Raw genomic sequence first — 13,798 nt, forward strand, 5'->3', positions numbered from 1 at the left:
AGATAGACAGTTTTCACAGTTCAGACGGTTAACTTATTGTAATTGTTACAATAAGTGTTAATAATTCGATACTTTCCTACCTTATTTAGCTGCCGTAGCAGACCGAAAGCAGGCTTGTGTATAGAATAGACCCGCAAGTCGATAAAACTCTACAAAACAAAAATGTATAGAATGGAATAAATTGGCGCACACGTAGGTACCCTAAGTCTATATGTCCATCCATGTATTTATCATCGAATTTCTCGAAAACATGCTTTATTGTTTGATATTTCTTTTCGAACTGAAATAAATATCTTTCGCAGAAGTTTCACATGTTCCCAGCACCTTTTCAATAAAATGAATAGACGGCCAAGAAACCGTATTATTTCCCATGAGACATGCTACAAAAGTTTAAGAATTTTGTAAGAAGAAGGTGAAAAGGACCCGACATTATTTAATCAGAATTTTACTTTCGGCGTAGACAGGCATACACCTAACTAACTAAAAACCCAAATTAGTAGTATATTAATGCAATTGTTAACTGTGTTGGAACGTACATGCGTGAAAATTACGTGAATATATACAATATGGAAAACACACAACTCACCCCTAACCTAAAACACAGAACAGATAATAAATAGAATTTCTATAGGCTATATTCCAGTGGCGAAGACTCCATACTAGGCGATTATTTAAAGCCTACCTTCTTAAGAAAAATATTACTTAATCACAAAAAATTATTTATTTTGCCAACGAGAGATGTCGTATATGTAGGAATGTATTACAGTATTACACAGTTTACAAAACAATCTGCCAAGGTATTAAAAATATACCACAGCGCGCCATCCATCTTGGACGTAAATAAATTTCCGATTATGTGTGAAATAATTTTGAATTTTTTTCGTATGGACTTTACGTCTCGTAACCTCAGCAAGTCTGTTGATTTATATGAAATAAGGTAAGCTCCTATCGCAGAGCCTAAAACATTCGCGCATAATATTGTTGTCACGATGGCGCACTCTGTCCAAAATAATTAATACTTAGATGATTAAAAAAATAATTTCAACGACGTTTAATCGAATATTAATAAATAAGTATAGGTAAATTGTTTTTAAAGATAAAAATAAATTTTATCTAATGATTTTTAATGGGTATAAATGTTTTGAAAAATACGTAATTTAAACACATCGCTCATTTTTATGTCGTCAATGAGTTTTTGAAGTTTCATTGAATGAGTGTGTCGTTGTCATTTATTAGTATGTACCTATTCATTAGTAGTAAATATCGTACTATTCTCATAAGTATACCTGACAAGTGTGCTCTTTTTATCAGATCTCCATAGCCTACCTCTTTGCAAAAGTCACCCTTCGCCACTGCTATATTCAATACGCTACATTTTGACGCAGTGTTTTGAATGTGTGTGAGTGTCCTACGAAAATGAAACACGCATGATACACCAATATTAATTAATGAGCATCAATCCATAAACCGAGAGCAGTTGTCAGTATTCGATGTATGACGTATTCTTGACACGTGTTTAAGTTTATCCCGGATTATTCCTTACCCGAGATCGGTTACCGGCTACTCCTTACCCGTTAGGTATTTCAGTTCCCATTATTTGAGTTCCCTGCTAAAACCTCTGAAATATTTGAAAATTATAGAATAAACATTAACTTACATACTTTTCCCAATCGCATTTATACAAGACGCCAAGGTAACTAACTACAACTCTAACTACATACGTCTTTCTTATATTTATTTTTTTAGTCAGTATCATACCTACCTATCATTTCCTATTTTATTGACAATGTTTCTCCTGCAGCGCTTATTAAGTGATTACAGTGATTATTAAGACTTTTTTTACTATGTCTTCTTGTAAATAGGTACATAGTGAAGCCTAGTGGTGGCGTAAGACAATCAGTGACCCCAACGCACAAAATGAAGTTTGTGCACCCAAGGTATAAATTGTTACCAACCAGTAAAATATGAAAATTAACCGAATGACACATTTTTGACTAATTGAGATTTTCCGCCGATCTTGAGGTCCCGGTGCGCTTCCTGATTGTGGGATAAACACAGTGACGTCCTTCAGTAAAGTTTCATCCCATAGCAAATTAAAATCGCGCAAATGGTTTCAATAAAAGTCTTTGAACTTCTAACGTGTATAACATTATTATGTGTATACGTAGACTAAACCTAATGTGTCTGCATCGCAGGCGAAATAATCTCCTTCCCTCGAAGTCAGCTCTCAAAAGTTATATCATTCGTCTTCCTTCTTTTATTTGCCGCTCCTAAGCGATGCTTGGTCTGCCTACCCACACGGGATGTCACTGATTAAATATACATTTTGCCAAAAGCAGAGGATCATATGGGCCTTCACAGGGTGGAGGTTGTATTAACAGATTTTGTTTTTACGAGAAATGGATGTTAGCCACTTGCTCAACATATTATGTCCATACTCTGACTCATACACAAATTGAAAAACAATATATCGTCACCGTTCAGGCAAAAGTCACCAACCCTGAAAATGGCAGTTTTGAGTTGAGTATGTCACACAAAGCGTAAAATTATGTTCTTTAAGATGCAAAAGTCACCACGGTACATTAGTTAGTAAAATGTTGTTTAAATCCGAATTATTTGTTTTCCACTAAATGACTTTCGATAAAATCTTAACAAGCAAAAGTCATTATAGGTGAATAGACATTATTGACTCTAAAAAAATAAATCCTTCGTTATAAATATACAAGCAAAAGTCACTATACTATGGATGGTGAGTTTTACTAATTTGTCATTTGAAAACTTCTAACACTTGTCTGAAATACGCAAAAATAACCAAACAGGAATAGATTACCTTAGCTTGTTATAATAAGATCGCTTTGGTCAGATTATTAACAAGCAAAAGTCACCAAACCATAATTGAGCTACCTTACCTCCTTCAAAACCTTCTAGATGTTTTAATTAGCATCAAAAAGTAAAATTACCTTAAAGAAATTATTAAGAACACATGAGAAAATAATGTAATGTAGATAAAACCTTAAAAACATTTAAATCTGATTTTTCCTGCATTTTCAAACTTTCAAATTGCGATATCTCAAAACTATGTTTTTAGGGTTGGTGACTTTTGCCTGAACGGTGACGATATGGTGTAGGTACTTGCCAGACCTATGATTCGAACCTGGGACCCACGACGTTATAGGCCGACGCTTATTAGCATAGCAAAGTATTATATTATGATGTTTAGTAAGATAAATAAATCAATTTGATGTTAGATCAAGAAAGATACCTTTGAGTTATGAAATCGTCTTGGAGCTGTATGTGTTTGCTGGAGTGCGTCTTCAGTTGACCCTCCGATACTTTGGACACTCTTCAAAACGGGCGACAGCTTGGCAGCTTTCGCTGATGCAGCAATCAGTCAATATCTATAGATACAGCGCACCACGTAATCGAGATCAGACCCCTCTTAGCATACGTAGCAAAAGCTCGGATTCGTTCGCGCGAAACTTTCGGATTCTTTTCGATAAACAGTCGATAATTATTATCGAGCGATAATTTTTCTTAAACACGTTTCACATATGGCAGGAGGCACCAAATTGTCAGCGATCAATAAGCTGATACTGAAAAATAGATAATATTATGTACTGTCTTCGGCCGTAGACGCGACACGACCAGCCGAAAACGAAAGCTCAAATCGCGTCAATTCTTTTAAGAATTAAACGATTAGTTTTATTTGTCATGCAATAAACTATGATGGATTGGATGAAGAAATGCACATCGGCTGCTGACTGCGTGTCTTAGTGCGCACAACTATCAACTAACCGATGTCACTGTAAAAATTGCACATTTTTTCGTGTGGGCGCGATTAAAATCCGACGACGAAATCAATACGGCGGTGTTTGAATAAGAAAAAAACAGCCTCGTTTTAAAGCGCTACACCGTACACGCGTCCGATTATTATATTTGTAAATTTAAAGCGAAATTTAGTACATTCACGACATGTCGGCGAGCACGGCGCCCTACTCACCACGCGTATACGACGGAATCTCGCCCTCCGACACTCACAGCTGTGCGGTCAAATTAAAAACAAACGATAAAAACCGTTCCGTATAAAATTTATAGCGCACTGTTTTCGTCCTGTTATTTATTGTAGCGGCCGGTGTCACGGTGTCGCGGCGGTTTCGGTGGATTATCGAGTTTTGACGCGACGAGATTCAAAGGAAAACATATGTCGGCACCGCCCACCTACACAGCTGTGAGACGGGGTTGAAGTGTCGAAGTGTAGAGCTGGGCGGATCCCGGGGCGGCGGCCATATTGGCTGTCACGAGGCTTCAGCCGGCGTCCGCCAGAGGCGCCCCGCGCATCGGACGGCACGAGCTGTCACGAACCCACCCGAGAGACAGCGGAAACAGTCGAACCGCTCGCGAATCCGAGCGAACTCGTTTTTGATATAAAATTATTGCGATGCGCTCGGAAATGTGACCGAGCATGAACTGCATGCGAATGCCATTGAGACTTATAAATATTTAAATGTAATAAAAACTAACGGGAAGTTATTAAAACATGTTCAATATACTCGATAAATTAGAAAAATCTAATTATATTTTGCCATTATCATTGCCCAATTGGAATCTAATCAGATTCCAATTGGAAGTTCCATTCGCAGATTTGAAATTTTTAAATAGGTATCTACAAAGGTTTTTCGAAATTGCTTCTTCTTATCGTACCATCCCTTAACGGAGGTCAGCCACCCGTCAGAGCGATCTTTCCTTTATCGTCTGCTACCCTGCACAGGTCGGCAATCGTACCCGCCCCCACATGTGAAGCGGGCCCCAAGGCTAGGATCTTTGTCGGGCCCCTTATCTATCGCCAAGGTGAAAAGCAGTATGACGGTCTACAGTAGCGTGTACGGTAACACCAAGAGTCTTTATTATATTTTTAATACTCACTTCCAATTGAATTATTCAGTTATCAAGCAATGACACAATTAAATATTACATCACACAACTACTTATTTTAAAATAGAACTATTATTAATAAAGAAAATAGCGACTTCTTACTATTAGAGCAAATTTGTGATGTGCTTATCTCACTTATTTGGTCGTCTCGCCACGCCGGGCACCCCACGCGCCCGGGCCCCAAGCTAGAGCCTTGTCAGCCATGATCATACCAATCATCGAGGTTCTTAAGCCATGAATGCGGCGTCATCCTCTGCTACGTTTACCATTGATCTTTCTAACGATGACAAGTAATTGGTGAATGCTGTACTTATTATTTGTCATATCATAATGTGGCCAAGATACCTACCTACTATAATACAGTTTTCTAGTTTTGATACTACGCAGAATTTCTAGGTATATCCTTTCTTATTCGATTAAAACGTCAACCGGCCAGTCAAATGAATTTGGAGGATGCGCCGAAATTTGTACAATCAGTGATGACGTGCTGTGAGGGTAGGCAGGTCATTCATTGCTTAAGAGCGGCACATTATAAAAGGCGGCAAATGTGATCAATACAACTTTGAAATCGCTGACGGCTCTCCATAAAGCAGACGATGCCGTCGGTTCGCTAGAAAGTACCGCCATCATAATTTTAAAAAAATATATAAGGGGGTCTCCAAGCTTGTCAGCGCCTTTGAACTCTACATACCCAATACCACCGCTGTGTGAGAGTAGGTTTAGTGTAAATGCTCTAATCTTCGGTAGATGACGGTGACATGGGTACCTATTTCAATTTTTAAAGATTTTCGTTACATTTTATTCTATCTATTTTACATATATTTAAGATAGCCGAAAATAAATGGGTAGTAAAAACGGTAGGTATTTACCGAACAAATTTCCATATAATTTGAGACTGAAATGAAAGGGCACAGCATTCTAAATCGGCCTAAGGGCGACACTTTGCCTTGGGACGTCACTGTGTACGTACAATATGTAATTGGGTCCTTCTCTACGAATACGCGGAAGCATTTTGTAAGGGCAGACCACTTAGGCACCAACGAGGGTCGGCACATTCTGTGGGGTGACAAATCAGGGAAGGTGTGCATTTATAATAACATTAAAACTAATAAAAGTTATTTTACAAAGTTTTTTAGGGTTTCACCGTTACTCATATAGCAGAGCTTTGATAGGTAACCCGACGATTCGAAACCATCCTAATATATTTAGGAATATTTTTTTTTAATTAACTTGGCAGCCGTCACGAAAGATCGGGTGGGTGGTTAGTAAAATGAGCATTGGACACAGTACAAATTTCCATAAAATCAACATAATGCGACATGGTTACAGATATATTATATGAGTGCTTATGATTAGGGCCCGGATTTATATGCTAGCGCATGTTTTGTTAGGCTGTATGCACAGCTAGGGGAGTTGCACAGAAATCCGTTTCGAAAGACGCAGAATCCAAAAATAAAATTGTATTATGCATATAAATGCATATTTGTGACGTTAGAGCATATTTGAGACATTAGTGCATATTTCATTAATAAATTTTATCGAAACATAACTAAATCAGGTAGATGCACTTGCATTTTTAATGGCATCCTCGAGCATTTCATTAATTTATCAGAAAAAGTGAAGTCAACCCGGGCACCTTTATTAAAATTTTGCGCTATCACCTCTGTGGACGTTGAGAGATCATTTTCCGCATGTAAACAAAATACTGACAGATATGCGGAAAATTTAATGCCAGAGAATATCGAAAAAAATATTGTAACTTATTTTTTCGGACAAAAAAACAGCAAATAGTGTTTAGGAATTAATAGTTAAGTGTGTCGTTTTTGTTTTTTTAAGTTGCGTTTAATTTCCATAGTTTACATTTACATTTTGCATTTCTTGTTCAATTATTTGTAGGTAAGCTTGCTTGTAAGCAAACTATTTTGAAAATTGTAATTGATTAACATTATATTGATTATTTGTGTTTTTTTGTTATTGTATTATACCTATTGCTTAAGATTATTAATTTGTTATTCGATTTTTTATCGGTAATATTGGGTGAAGTGGGTATTTAAAACATTTTTCCATAAAAATGTCAATTTTTAACTGCATATTTCTTTGGTTTTAGTGCATATTTCAATGATTTTAAGTGCATATGTGTATGCATATAATCATGTTTTTTGTTGCATATAAATCCGCTCCCTACTTATGATACAGTATAAAATGTATCGTAAAGTAGTGGTGTGAATGGGGTTGACTCACTTATTAAATTTACCGAAAGGTAATAAAAATGAACATAATTATTGACAAATTGACACGAACAGTAGTCGTTCCAATTGGATCCATTTGGAACCAAGCACGACCTGTGTTGTAGTACCGCAGTCTGTGTCGATTTACAGTGCCGTGTGTCTTAGCCTTTAGCTTAATAACCAGTGGTGTAGCGGGTCGTTAATTTTGGAAACACGTGAATACAGAAAATTACGTCGTAGGTATTTTGAACATGAACCTATGGTCCAGTCAAGTGATTAAGGGAAATTGATTTTTTTTCATCCCGTCGCCTCGGTAATATATGTCTGGAGCCCCGTAAGTGTCAACGTCAGATGTTGGCCATTTTGAATATGAGAAAGTACTTACTTTAAAATGTTCCATCTTCCAATCAATCAGCCGATGTAAAATGTATGAAATGAGACGACATTAATTAAAGTGTATGTAAAGATAATGTGTCGACATATTTTAGACTAAGAAATGCTTATGCCTAGGTTGACAGCGATTCAAATTTTGAGATTTTCTCATTTTCCAGTATTTCCCAAAAAAAAGTGTCTCGATTGGATAATCAGCCTTGAGCTTATTAATTTATATTTCTATAACCACGTTGTCTTGATGTGTATTGTAAAAGTTAATAATATTAATTATTGTTGATGAGAAATAAACAATCGCCTGTACTGAACAATAATTAATAAATGTTTGACAGAGGTAGGTACCTACCTACTTCTAGCATTAGACCCCATATATATAATAATTCAATGCCATATACTTAGGTATTTAATTTTCTACCAATAATCGTCGTCATTCTGTGTTTTAATATTTTATTTAGCACTACACCACTATCAACAAACACTTTTTAAAAAATCTGGTGTAATAAAACATGACTGTGTTTAAGTTGACAACTATTTTCTTTGTGTGTACACGTCTTTAAAATATAAAACAATATTTATATTTTGTTACATTAAATATTATATTCAATGTATATTCCTGTCAATGAATTGTACCTACGTATAATAAGAACAAATTTCTTTTATTTTGTTAACTGTCAATTCATGGTGGAACTGCATTGTATTGTTGTTTTTATTTAATAAAACGCAATTTTTTTTATAGTACTTATTCCACTTTTAATTAAAATATTAGGACCGGTTTCGTCCGCCTCAGTGGGACATTTTCAACTGAATACTGAAGTTGAAAATGTCCCACTGAGGCGGACGAAACCGGTCCTAATATATTAATTAAAAGTGGAATAAGTACTATAAAAAATTGCGTTTTATTAAATAAAAACAACAATAAGAACAAAATCAATAACCAATGGTAGTTAACAAATAAACAATCCAGTACAGTATTAGTAAACACAGATTACGTTAAAATAAGGGTAATTACAAGACTGTTTGTTTTTCAACAAGACTGTCCCACATAATGAAATGGGACGAGATTGGGCCGAGGAATTGCTAGCGTCAGGTGGAAAAAGTAGCAGCTAAACGTTGTTAATCCGTCGCCGGATACGCGGCAATGTCCGGATCGCGCGCTAATCCGGACGAGATCTCGCCTACAGAACCGGATATTGTTCCGGACACTCATTATCAAGGTACCAACCAATAGCTCTCATTAGAGTTAGTAGATATTTAGTAGAACCGGAAATGATAAAAAATGGGTTGAATATAAACAAACAAACGAAGACAATTTCAGGCAAGTAGAAAGTATAATAATATTATGTAGGTATTTGATTTTTCACCTACAATCTGACACATTCTTCAGCCGTCGTGTTGGCGTAAAAACCGAGAACACGTTTTGCTGAGCCGTCCCGGGAGTGAGATAGCTTTTTTTGATTTAGGCCATGTGCATGATAAAATAATTCCCCTGAAAAGAAATCCCCCGAAATAAAAACCTCTTTAAATAAAAATTTCCTTTACGCAAAAATAATGGATACAAACAAATATATGACCAAATAAATTTGAAAAAACTATTTTTAATAGATTTAAATACTTTCAATGAATTCTGTAGAGATTTTTAATAAGTAAATAATTTTTCTCCCCTCTCTGTGTCTAAAATATGCATAAAAATAAAAATGTATTTTGTGTTAGTATTTTTTTTAAATTCATTTTGTATCGATTATTTTTTGTGTCAAGGATATTTTATTTAAATACCTATTTGTACATTTATACGGGGGAAGCCCAGGTGGTTTTTTTTACAGGGGAAAATAAAATTGTCAAAGGATATTCACCACATTTCATTTTACACGGTGAACTTTATCAAGGTACCTACCGAAATTTACGTTTGACTTTAAGTAAGATTATAATTATTACCAATATTTAATAATATGGAAAAGGAAAAGTTGGTGTAAATCCTAGTAATAAGTGAGTAGAAGGGGTGGAAATTTCGAATGGAAACAATTTTATAGACATAGTAAAATTGCGAAATGGGATTTGGAAATTGCGATTTGACTCCGAATAATCACAACGATTTTGGCTATAATTTTGGTTTAAAATTTACAAGTAAACGAAACGGTACAAGTAATTAAAAAAAAACATACAGATTAATTAACGATTATTTCGTCCATTTTTATCATGTTATTTTTTCTTCATACAATATAATACGTTCAACAGGTTGTCATTGTTTAATATTTTAAATACCTTCACTCAATTATTTCCGTCACCCTCCCCCATTATACACTCATATGAGACGGAAGAGGGGTGAGTGACGCCATTCTACATTGTGAGCATTGTTTCACTCTCTCTATCATACAATATAGAAGTCGATTTTACTATCTTGCATAATACATGCAAACTCTAACAATGAACGTTGCTGAATAAATAATAGGTAAGTGTGAACTCTTTTTTTTAATTTTCGTCACCGTTTTAGCAAAACCATCTATGTGCACTTTCTCAAATTGTGCAGGAGAAGGATAAAACTGAATAAAAAAATAATGTTACATTTAAACATTAAAATTATGAAGAATGCTTTATTATAATCAGAAAATGGTCTAAGATTATTATTTTGTTTACAAAAATCTTTTATTTTTAATACAAAAATAATAAATATACAGTTTGTGATGTCACATAAGTTGTTTTGACCGTTTTGTAAATACACATAGTTTAATTTATTCATCAACATGTGAATAATAATAAATTCATGAAAAACTGTTACATAAATAATAGTTGAAATATACATAGTGCGTTAGTGATAAATTGCAATATCATTTTATTAATTATTAATGCAATAGTGAGATGATATTATATTTATAAGTTCGTTTACTTTCTATTAGCAGGTTTAAATGTTAGGTTATCGTAGAAATAGTGGTGATCTTTCTCTATTACACTTTTTAATTCCTGAAGATGTATGTATTTCGACTGCGATGTTGGCAATGATTCATTATATATATATTACAAAGGCAGTCAAACGGTTGCACTGATAAAGTTGAGTTTGTAAAAGATTGTTCCATCTGGTAGATACTGTAACATTTTAATATCATATACAACAGGATCTCCGATTCGTTTTCCTGGTCTGATTGAACTTAATCCAGATTTAATCTTATCCATAATTCTTAAAAATTTAAAATCAATGACATTAATTTTATAAGGTTGTTTTGGTCTTGCTATATAATCAGATGGTGAATATATTGGAGGCTTAAAATACTTTTCTTAGGTGGCATGTGCACTATCGGCCTCTATCATGGTGTGGCCTTTTTCCAGAAAAAGCTGTTGAATCTCGATGTTTTTTTTCTCTAAAGATATAACTTAGAGCAGTAGCGAATAATTTATTTCGGTTTTGATATCCACACCCATCCGATATTAGAATTATTTCATTGTATTGTCCTGCTTTCGATGAGATGAGACAAATTCATTAGAAGATACATTATGAAGAATGTATATGGTGAAATTGTGTAGTTGCAGCTTTTGTTTATAATACATGTGTGCCTGTGTTTTGGACATAGCAGCATACTTTGGAGATCCATTGTGATTACTAACCGTCCAGTAATACTTCTGGTACTCTCCTTCATTTCATTTTTGGTCTTCTAGCATCTTTTTTTTTTTTAATAATGTGGCTATTGTATTTCATTTCTGAAACATTCTTCATTTTATAACTACAGCAGATGGCAGTGATGGCACACTGATCTTTACGTGGTTGGTGGATACTGATTTTTTGGTGGTAAATATACTGGAGTATATTCTGCTGCTTTATGACCATTTCCAGAGACCATTTTTTATATTCATCATGCATTTGTATTTTGGATCGGAAACACGATTCCACATACACCCTGGAGGTATTTTCTCTGCAATAATGGCTGGGAACTTTGGAATTAGATCCAACCATAATGTAACATTTTTCCACAAATCTCTCCGTTTTGATTTTTGGTTGCACTACAAATTATTTATCTTCAGTCAGATTCTTATTACCTGTCATTGTTGCTTTCAATTGGCCACTGTCATCGAGACGTTTGTAGTTATTTATCCAACTTTTAAATTAATTCTCGCCTATACCCTATTGACCATGTAGGCATCTTCCAGAAATTATTGAATATTTCCTCTCTTTTTGAGAAAGCATCTTTCAAACCGTCATGCAAGACCATAATGCATAGCATATAACATAGAAACAAACTATGTGTAGCCAAACTGTAAAAAAACATTACACTCTCGATATCAAAATACCATCTATATGTTACTATAATGTACACATAGTTGTTTTTGTGAACCGTGGTTTTTGAACCTTACACATAGCTGTTTTTTATTTTTTGAAATAACTTCGGAGCGAGTTTACCCAACACATAGATCATTTTACTGGCCTATAGAGAAAAAAATAAGGAATGACTTGGTATTTAAAAGTCATTTTTGATAAAAGTGACACATAGATGGTTTTGCTAAAACGGTGACGTTATGTTCTTTCTTAGATTTTTTGGCTGACGAATTTTTAAGCCATACTTAGTGGGAACTAGACCGAAATAAATAATGCAACGAATAATTCCATGGCCATAGATAGATAATAGTAGGAATAGAGTGGGGCATAGACTGGGAATACAGAATACCTCCATTAATTAATTCATAAACGAAAAACGTATTTTTTCCGTTGTGTTTGATATCATCACTATTGCACTACTGGATGAAGGCCTCCCTTAGCTCATTTCACTTTAATATACATATAACTTTTTATTCTAACGGCGTAGTGAAAATCGAATTGATAAAAAGAAGTTTATCAGCATCGTTAAAGACAAATCCACGCATGATTAATTTAATAGCCGTCGCATGTTGATTTCGTATCGAAGTCGGCTCTCATATCTAAACTCGCCCGTGTGCCACACAGCCATAAATCAACCCTTCCGAGAACGGAGATTCAGTGTTGCATGTGAAGACCGCGCATATCTACCTAGAGACAGTCACGAGTAGCCTTCGAAACGTATAGATATTTGAATGCGGCAATCGGCGAGCCGGTATAGGAATGACCAATTCGTAGGTGTTTGTATGCGACTTCGACTCTTCGACTCGGAGCCCGAGAAGGATGCAAATTGTCGATTGCAGCAGCAGATGTTTTTTTCAAACGGAACAGTCGCATTCGACCAATCTGCGGAGCTCCATTTGGCAACGTGTGTTTTGTGAATAACGACGACGTCACATCGACGTATTCGACACGTTGTAGGCGAGACGAGTTTTCATGTGAGAGCCGGCTAAGTGACAACGTCAAATTTGGCCATGTGTAGTTGGTTAGGTTAGGTTGTCAAATTGTGTACCCAGTGCTCCAAAGCGTCGCAGGATATTCGAAAATGTTAAAAATTCCAAACAATCCCAATCCGATGCACCCAGTCAAAATGATGAAAGTCGCAATAATATACATGATTAATATTTTTTAGACGCCATTTTACCTTCCAATGGACGGCAAAGAGCTGTGAGTTGTGATTTAATTGCGTGGTATTTTGTGGTATAATATGTATGATGATAACACGTAATTTATAAGTACACATTTAAGGTCCCGCCTATAGTAAGTATGTATTTTTGTATTCATACTTAAGGGGGAGGGTTGTACCTATAGAGGCACCTGAATTAGTCAAAAATCTACACGATGAAAATTTGAAAACTTAATAAACTACATTTTAATAATAAATATGATCATAAAATATAATGTTATAACAACGTAACTGGGAAGATAAATAATATGTAACAAACTCACATTTTTTTAGTAAAGTTTATCTTTGACTTAAAAAAAATCTTTTTAATGATTTCAGGTACATATTTATTAATTAATACAGTTGAAATTGTAAATTATCAAAAAAAAAATGTCTCAAATTGCAAGCTTCGTATTTTTCCGCTAGGTGGCTCTGTAGGCACAACCGTCCCCCTTAAACATTACAATAAACTTTATTTCAGGGGGATATTATACATAATATTTCTCATAGCCTACAAAATAACAAAAATGGCGGGGTAAACATTTGAAAATTATATCCGTTTTATTAATGTTCTGTTCGTTATAGATATCAGTCAAGTAGCCTGAAAAAATCTTCTAGAATATGTATTTCGCTTGGATGCCATCTCTCGGGGTCATTGTGTACCGTTTAGTCGTCGTTGCGTACCGCACCAAATACAATTTTTTCAAAAATTAACAGGGCACATTTCGATCAAATAACTCCACAACA

At 35.0% G+C, this 13,798-nt stretch overlaps 2 protein-coding genes across 9 annotated transcripts in view; one reads left to right on the forward strand and one right to left on the reverse strand.

Moving 5' to 3' along the window:
• LOC147073988 (uncharacterized) overlaps positions 1-13,798 on the forward strand; it is an 895,029-nt gene that overhangs the window by 186,477 nt on the left and 694,754 nt on the right. The window lies entirely within an intron of this gene.
• Positions 1-13,798, reverse strand: part of shep (RNA binding motif single stranded interacting protein alan shepard) — a 226,130-nt gene that overhangs the window by 176,849 nt on the left and 35,483 nt on the right. For 2 of the 8 annotated variants that reach the window (XM_085944285.1, XM_085944282.1), the window contains exon 1: positions 3,263-4,293. The exons of the other annotated variants lie outside the window; for them this stretch is intronic. The gene's annotated coding sequence lies outside the window, so the exon portion shown is untranslated. Of the gene's footprint in view, positions 1-3,262; positions 4,294-13,798 lie in introns of those variants that run through there. 8 annotated transcript variants of the gene reach the window in all.

The sequence above is a fragment of the Rhyacophila brunnea genome, unplaced genomic scaffold (genome assembly GCF_057557595.1).
Source record: "Rhyacophila brunnea isolate RB1 unplaced genomic scaffold, BYU_Rbru_1.0 scaffold_17, whole genome shotgun sequence".
Classification (NCBI taxonomy): domain Eukaryota; kingdom Metazoa; phylum Arthropoda; class Insecta; order Trichoptera; family Rhyacophilidae; genus Rhyacophila; species Rhyacophila brunnea.